This window comes from Macrotis lagotis, chromosome 1 (assembly GCF_037893015.1).
Source record: "Macrotis lagotis isolate mMagLag1 chromosome 1, bilby.v1.9.chrom.fasta, whole genome shotgun sequence".
Taxonomy (NCBI): Eukaryota; Metazoa; Chordata; class Mammalia; order Peramelemorphia; family Peramelidae; genus Macrotis; species Macrotis lagotis.
In genome coordinates, this window is record NC_133658.1 from 720162462 (window position 1) to 720171363 (window position 8902).

Genomic DNA, 8902 nt, shown 5'->3' on the forward strand with positions numbered 1-8902 from the left:
AAATTTGTAGCTTGATCAGCCTATCTACATCCTTTTCGACATAATCTTCTTGGTGTGACTGGTTCAAACTTGGTAATGGAATACCAGAATGTTCAGAGATTTCAGCCTCACACTAGTTGCTCTAAAATATATCCTTTGTAGGCAAGCATTATAGAAATTTAACAAGAAGTAGTGTTAAGTCATTCAGTTGGACTTTAAAACTTAACTTCTCATATCTAAAATGGGAGACTCTGAATGTATAGACTCTGAAATCAGAGGTTTTGAATTTTACATTTCACACTAACTTAAGAAATTTGATCTCTCTGGACTTCAGTTTTTTTTCCCATCTATAAAATTAAGAGTTATAAAAACAAAAAGTGACCTCTAGTCCCTCCTTTTATTCCAAGATTTATGATTCAATTGTGAAGAAACCCCACCCAACAATAAGAATTCTTATCTAAGATATGTTCCCTTCAAGAAATATTGAGTAGAAAAAGATTCTTAATCTTCCTAGTTCAAAACTGGGGATGGAGAGGGTGTAGAGATAAGCTCTTTATCCAAGTTTTTCTGTTTGACCTTCATTTTGAAGGAAGATGAAGAAAGCAAGGAGGCAATGCCATGATATCCACATGAACTGGATTTGAATGAGGAGTTGCTGTGCTAAATCACCAGTCTTGCTTTCTTCTCTGAAGCCATTTGAGTGTAGTGGCCAAATATGGATCTGAATAACTAGATGCAAGGCAGTCAGGGTTAAGTGACTTGCCTAAGGTCACACAGCTACTAAGTCTCAAATGTCGGAGATCACATTTGAACTCAGGTCTTTCCTATATCTAAGAGAGACATGATGTCATTCTCACAGCCCCTCGCTGGAATGAGCTCCCTTCCCCTTGAGTTTTGTTTTTTTTCTTTTGGAGTCAATAAATTCAATTAGAGCCAATAAAAGCATTAAATAACTTGCCCGGGGTCACTCAGCTAAATATCTGAGACCACATTTGAACTCAGGTTCTCTGACTTTAGGGATGGTGCTTCCTCAATTAATTGTTAACAAGAGTTAATTACAATCCTCAGGAGTACTTCTAAGTCTATACAAACAGCAAGTCCACCACTATGAGGGGTCTTTGACATTCAACAGTCCATTGACATTTTTTATTAATAAAATGCTAGCATTATTTATAAATTGAGTAATTGCCCAGAAATTATGTCTCTCTCAAATTTTTTAAATGTCACGGAGGATTGAATTAATGAGGGATTTCCACTCTGGAGAAGAAAAAAATCTGAGGGAATTTTTTGTTAAACTATCTACAAATAATGAGGAACTAGAAGAAGACAATCTGGGAAAGCAAGAAAGCAGACAAGTGGGGAGAACAAAACGGGAACAAGAAGCCACATCAGGCCCATGAAAACCACCTTCCAGTGTCAATTTTTTCCCCCGAAACACTCACTCGAGGGCCTTGCCAAATCTTCTTCTGTCTCTCTCACAAGGTGGCCCCAAAGCAAAATGAATACTAGAAGAATTAATGCCAATAGACTAGAGTGTCTCTCTTAGCAGAAACAGTTTGTTGCAAACTTGGAGGGAAAACTGAGCCAAGGCACAACTGGCAGTAGTGGAGCAGAAAATGAATGGGCAGCTTTCAGAGATCTGATGTACAACACTGCATTTGCTCATCTGGACCAGAACACTCACAAACACAAGACTGGTTTGATGAAAATGATGGAGAAATACTGAAGCTGCTAAATGAGAAACAAGAACTCCACAGGGTTTACCAGGAGGAGAGTTCATCCATTTCTAAGAAGGTAGCATTTAATTCTATCAAAAGTAAAGACTACATGAGGTTTAGAGGGCTGCAGGACTCTTGGTTCAATAAGAAGGCAGATGAAATTCAGTTTTATGCAGACAATAACAAACCAAAATGCTTTTGTAGGCACTGTCTACTTGAGTTTACATGAAACAATGGTAGTTGATTTACTTCTCAAAAGTAGGAGACCTCCGCCCATTTTAACAAGATTTAACTACAACCTTGAAGATTACAAATTCTGTTTCTGTTACATTCTGCTACATTCTTAATTCTCTACATCTTTTCCCTGAACCACTTTTATAATGCCTTGAAGGTTATTTATAGGCCAAAGACATATGGGGCCTCTCAACTACTCAATCCTGATGATTAACAATAGGGACATGATCCTAGAGAGCTGGATTGAACATTCCACAGTGTTTTGGTTTTTTGCAGGCAATGGGGTTAAATGACTTGCCCAAGGTCACACAGGTAGGCAATTATTAAGTTTCTGAGGCTGGATTTGAACTCAGTTCCTCCTGACTCCAGGGCCAGTGCTCTATTCACTGTGCTACCCAGCTGCCCCTTCCATAGTGTTCTTATCAGACCATCATCAATCAATGCAGAAGTCATTGATAGTTTACCTCAAGTTGAATCAGTCCCTAGCTGAAATCCCAACTGAAGAAGAGGTTTTGAAAGTCATTAGATTCCTTTCAAGTGGCAAAACACCTGGTGCTGATTCTATTCCAGCTGAGATCTACAAGGGGCAGGGGTCCATTGCTCATCCAAAAACTGACTGGAATTTTCCAGATTATATGGCATGAAAAGGTTATCCCCCAAGGATTCAAGGATACCTCCATTGTCCTTCTCTATAAAGGAAAAAGGAATAGATTGTTCTGTGACAATCACAGGGATATTTCTCTTTTATTCATTGCTGGTAAGATTCTTGCCAGAGTCTTTCTCAATAAGCTTCAACTGGAAGTTGGTTAGCTTCCTGAGAACCAATGTGGCTTCAGAAAGGGCAAGGAATAGTTGATATGGGGTTTGCTGCCCAACAACTCCAGGAAAAATGCCAGGAACAAAACAGAGGTCTGTATACAACATTTGTAAATCTGATCAAGGCCTTTGATACCATCAGTTGTGAGAGTTTATGGAAAATTATGTCCAAATTTGATTGCTTAGAGATGTTCATCAGTAATGTATCTTAATTTCATGACAGCATGCCTGCCCAAATTCTGGATAGTGGACAATGCTCTCAAGATTTCCCAGCCACCAATGGAGTAAAATATGGATGTGTCCTTGCTCCCATACTTTTTTAGCATTATATTTTCAGTCATGTTATAAAACACCTTCAATGAGGATGAATGTGGCCTCAAGGTCAGATAACCCATTGATGGCAAATTCTTCAACTTGAAAAGGCTACAAGCCAAGACCAAAGTGAAGGAAGTGTTTCTTCATGATCTTCTGTTTGAAGATGACTGTGCACTCATTGTAGCCTCTGAAATTGAGATGCAATAAATTCTCTGTTGTTTGAGCTAATTTTGATCTAACAATTAACACCAAGAAAACACATGTACTACATTAGCCAGCACCACAACATCCATATGTAGAACCATCGATTATAGCAAATGGAATAGTTTTGAGCGCTGTGGACAAGCTTACCTTGGCAGTGTCCTTTCCAAGGAGGTACACATTGACAGTGAGGTTGATATCTGCATTGTCAAAGCTAGCTCATAATTTGGGAGGTTCTGAAAACAAGTATGGGAGAGAAGAGGTATTAGACCGACTACCAAACTGAAGATCTACAGAGTTGTTGTTCTGACTTCATTGCTATATTCCTGTGAAACCTGGACAGTCTACCAATGCCCTGTCAGGAAACTGAATCATTTCCATTTAAATTGTCTTAGGAAAATTCTGAAAATCACCAGGCAGGAAAGAATAATAGTCACTGAGATCCTTTCTAGAGCTAAACTGCCTAGTATTCCAACATTACCTCAGAGAGTGCAACTATGAAGGCTGGACACTGTTAGAATGCCAAGATGTTTGCTTGCCAAAAAAACTACTTTATGGAAAACTCACAAGGGCGGTCAGGAGAATCAATACTGAGACACCACTTCTTATTGAAGAACTTTGGAACTGATTGTACAGCATGGGAGACACTGACACAGGACTGACACAGCCCAAGTCTGAGTGATCACTTGCTCAGTATGTTATAGAGAAAATTTTTATATTGAGATGGGCTAGAATCCCTAAAGTTCCTTACTGACTGAAACTTGGGAATTGTGTTCTCTATTAGCTATTTTGTGGACAGCTGAGAAGTGAAATGGGATCTATCAGATACTAAAAATATTTGATGTTTATATACAAACAACAAAAAACATGTTCACTCTCCCCAAGGCTTTAGACTCCTTTCTGCACTCTCTCATACCACTAAGACCATTATGTTATACTCTTTTGTGGCTTATTTATCCCATCAAAGCTGTCTTTGATGTTCATTTCATTTGACTTGATCACACTTGAATGAAAATACTATCTTTTTGTGAGTGGGAAGAGCCATGCAGGTTCTCCAAAGCTTGGAGAAAAGGTATTGTAATTTGCTTTATCATATAATTCCCTAGGGGATAGCCTTAGGTCCTACAACACCAATGAGATCAGCACTCCCTGGTCTCCTCACCTGCCCAAACAGGCACTGTCTGCCTATTAGAAAGTGTAGGAGAAAAAATATTTCTTTTGAGAGCAAACAGCAAAGAGGAACAATGATTCAGATATCAGAAGTGTAGCAAAACACAAGAAGTAAAACTGAGAGAAATGAATGAGAATAAGTATAGACCAACTGGAACAGTTTTAGTGATGATATTGGATAAGTGTAGAAAGTATCACAGAATGCAGTTTGGGAACTCCATAATTAATCAGACCAATTCATACACCAAAATAATCTTCATGAAAATGAAGCACTACGTGTTAGTCAATCTCTCCTTGAAGACTTCTAATTAAGGGGAAATCCATTATCTTCTAAGGAAATTCATTCCATATTTTAATACTTCAACTGTTGGGAAAGTTTTCCTTAATAATTTTCCTTAATGATTAGAAGTTTATTCTACCTTTTTCCTGCCTGGTAGTGTTTAAGAGTGGAAGCAAAGGATTGATTGTTCTAGGTCTCTGAATGAAGAGAGAGTTCTAGCACCTTGACATCACCCTCAGCCCCAGATAGCTACATGTGGTGGGTATATTTGGGTCTCTATTCTTTTTTTCTTTTTGTTAGTTCTTCCCTGTTCTTAGGTGAAGAAATATCAGACATTTGAAAAGTAGGGAGAGTAGGACACTGGAGGTCAGGAAGCTGAAAACTGTGGTAGATTATATATATAAACCACTGAGCCCAGTGAGGTATGAAGTCTTGAGCACTTTCTTGACCAAGCATATGGATTTACAGGAGTTAATGAATTTTTCTAACTTTTCTAACTAACTGATATTTGGAAACTGCTTTAAGCTCTCATTATGAAGTGGGATCCTTCCCCCAGGTATAGGGGGAAAATGCCTGCATTTCTTTTGTTGCTTTCTTCTTAGTAAATATCCTTTTGTAAAATCTAAAGAAAAAAATGTTTTGTCCAGCATTATTTTTAGGTTAAAAGTAAAGATGGCTTCAAGTACATGAATAATCCTATCTATAAAGGCAAGGGATGTCCTAATATATTTTGTTCTTTTAAAGCCAGGGTTCTTTTTCTTTTCTGGAAGATTGCTGAAGTTTATGGAGCCCTTTTCAGAAAAGTATTTTGAAATATATGAATAAAGTACAAGACAAATTTGATTACAAAGAAAATTAATTTTATTGAAATGCGTTATAAAATATTTTTGAAAAGAAGTTCATGGTTTCCCTGAAATCTATTTAAATTGTTTGGGAATACATTTACCTCAGGTTGAGATTCCTTTGAAAGTTTTGAGTCATAAAATGATCCTTAAGGCTATATTGTAGAATCTTGTTAAATAGTCCAAAGTAAGATTTCAGGCTAGAAATAATAAAAATTTAAGCAGCGAAAACTTCTTGTGATATAACTATAGTAGGTCAGTCATAAAACATGTTAGAGTAGCTGTGATCAGCTACCCCCAATAGAATGAGCTGGCATGGTATGATCATAGTAAAGCAATCCCTGTGCTAAATGCAATACTAGATAAAAATGAAACATTCCATATCCTCACACAACAGTTTCCTGTACACTGAGATATTTGTAATGTTCATATAGCTACTATGTGTCCATTACAATATTTGAACCCAGTTCTTGACTCAAGGCAAGGCCTATATCATACTGTCTCTCCCAAATGAGATCATAGCTTAGATTTATTTTTCCATATTATTTATTATTAGAGTTAATTTGTGCCAGATTTTTGCTTATTTGGTAAGTATATTTTATTTAGCTGAGAACTAGTACTAAATGTTCTGGGCCTGGAATTAGACAAATTTTGTTCCAGTATAGTAGGGGAACTCTGGACACATAACCGTACTGTCAGACTATTCTCCATTACTTTTTGGTCACACTCTTTGGGTCAGGAGATAGAGTAGCAAGTAGCAAGTAGTACTGCGAAGACCACTCATGGGCAATGTATGCTATCTTAACCATGTTAGGGACCACTGAGGCATGGGCTTTGGAGAATACCTGAAGTCAGATGGAAAAACACTCCTCAAGCATCATCCTTGTCCCACCCACCATGGAATGCATAGAAATGGAAATGGAAATGCATTTGAGCAAAAATTCTCTCTTCTCATTTGGCTTGACTGCTACTCTCTATGTCTTTGACTCCCAGTTGAACTCCCTCCTTTCATTTCTCTCTCTAGGCTGGATCCACATGGTCTGGCCCAAGCTACTGGAATAATCTGACTCCAACTCCCTGCTCCTGGATCTATGTTAATCTTTGTTTCTTTTCTTTCCTTTTAAGCACTTTAGCCTTTCTTAACCTCAACTTCAGCTAATCAGTCCATCCTTTATGAAATTCTCTATCTTGTAGCTTCTGCAAAGAACTGAACCTGAGAATTTTTTTATGTCAACTGTGAACTTTTTCAATAACTTGTGAATTAAAGTTTTTGCCTTTTCTTACCCTCCTGAGTCAGAAATTGGTGAGTTCTTCACTCCAAATGAACTCCCACAGAATGGTCTTTAAGCCCCTTTTCCTGAAGCCCATTTCTTGTAATCTTCATGAGTGCTAGTTCTTCATCTAATTCTGTGACTGTGGATAAGATAAAACTTCTCTGAGCCTCCGTCTCTTCATCAGTCAAATCAGAAATATGGGTTAAGTTCTTTCCAATAACTCAGACTTCCAGGAGTCTTGTGATTTCCTGGTAACCAGGAAAAGCAGACAGTTTTATTTACACATATCATGACAAAACAATTCCCAAAATTACTCTGGTCAAGACTTTAGGCAAGCTGATGTGTCAGTTGGGGCAGAATCTCAATCATTAATGCTCCTTGATTTCTCCTCTTCTCAATCATTTTAACATGAGCAGAGGACTTAAAAAGCATTTTGTCTACCCTCTTTGGGAGAGTTTAATGATTGTTTGATTTTCTGGGTAAATAAAGGTACAGAAAGAGAAAAAAAATTTTCCCAGGAAACCTTCCAGGGGACACTTGAAGTAGCTCTCTTTTTCATTTTTGCATCAACTCTCTGACATTAAAAGTCAGTGCCTGCACATAGTGGTTGCTGATCAATTAAATCACATTTAATATAAAATTCATTCCTTTATCTTATAGAGTTAAGAAAATAGTTGTTTCTTCTCAATAGGGCTCATATGTGTATAGGGGTATCCAAATTGGATGGGAGGGGGAATGCTTGCTTTTGGTTGGTAGAATTTCAAATTTAAAGATAGAAAGGGAAACAAATCCCAATCTGGTAATTCAGACTATAGGAAATATAGACTAGTATAATTCATTGATATTTTTAATAATCTAGAAATCCTGAGTGTTTAATTCTCTGGATGAGTTTAATTACCACAAACTGCAAATAATTTAATTGGTTAGTAATACAAAGAGAAATTAAATGATACCAAAAGTCAATTTGGCCCCAACATCCTCATTCCATATTTATTTATTGAATTCCTATGAAAGGAATCCACTATAATAGCCCCTGGACCCATGTGTTGTGAAGAAGGAAATGCGGGGGGGGGGGGGGGAGCAAAAAAAGCAAAACAAAACAAAACATAACAGACACTTAGTATTCCCTGTCATAATCAGGCAGAGGCCTAATTAAAATTAAAAAGTGCCTTGCATCATTCTCTCTCTCGCATTTTTAAAACTGCACATATTGTTTTGCTACTTGGAGACGGTGGGATAAGTGGTCCCATTATACAAGTGCTATAAACTCTAGTCTATGCCGAAGGAAAATGTGATGTATGTCAGAGAAAAGGTTGGAAAAACAAATGGATCTTTGCAATATTATTCTAACTTTAGTATGCAGGGGACTGACCCTATTTATCGCCTTCCTAAATTAAAGAGGTTCTTTATACTGAAGTTGTGTCTCTCCTGATTCCTCTGGCTAGCACTACTAACTCCTTTGTAGATGCTCTTCAGTGGGGTCAGGAGGAGGGCAGTGGGGGAGGCATGTCCTGTTTATTCATAGAGGACCTCCTGTTCTCTCCCATTTTCTGTTTACTGGCAGACTTATCTACATGCAAAAAGTATGTCCTCTACTGGCAAACAACCACTCACTCTAGGCAAGTTCGCTAGCTTTTGTTGTACTAGTATCCCTTTTCTCTTCCACTACTACTGACCTACCCTTCAATTCCTTTAACATAAATGGGAATGCTTCAGTGGTGATGGGAGAGAGAAGCATTAGTTATATCTAGAACTAAGAATCAATATGCATCAGTGTTCTGATGCAACTAAGAATTTGACTGAATTTGGGCAAGTAATTAACCTCACTAGACTTGTTTTCTCTTCTGCAAATAAGCAAACAAGCACATGAATGAATGGATGTATACATACATCACATGTTTATAGATGTATATACACAAGCAGGACTACGTAAAGAACCATGCATGCATGCACACATGTGCATTTAATAATACACATCAAACATATAACTGGATTTATATATAATTGATTTCCTTTGTCATCCTATATATTTTATTTTGTACATTTAAAAAATTATTCCAAGGAGTTTGTGAC

At 37.4% G+C, this 8902-nt stretch overlaps 1 long non-coding RNA gene across 1 annotated transcript; it reads right to left on the reverse strand.

The window, feature by feature from the left end:
- Positions 1–942: 942 nt before the first annotated feature.
- On the reverse strand, positions 943–6987 carry LOC141523672 (uncharacterized). Its single transcript, XR_012478555.1, has 3 exons — positions 6840–6987; positions 3414–3499; positions 943–3249 (listed from the first exon to the last, which is right to left on the reverse strand). It is a non-coding gene; the product is annotated as an uncharacterized LOC141523672 (long non-coding RNA).
- Between the last annotated feature and the right edge of the window lie 1915 nt (positions 6988–8902).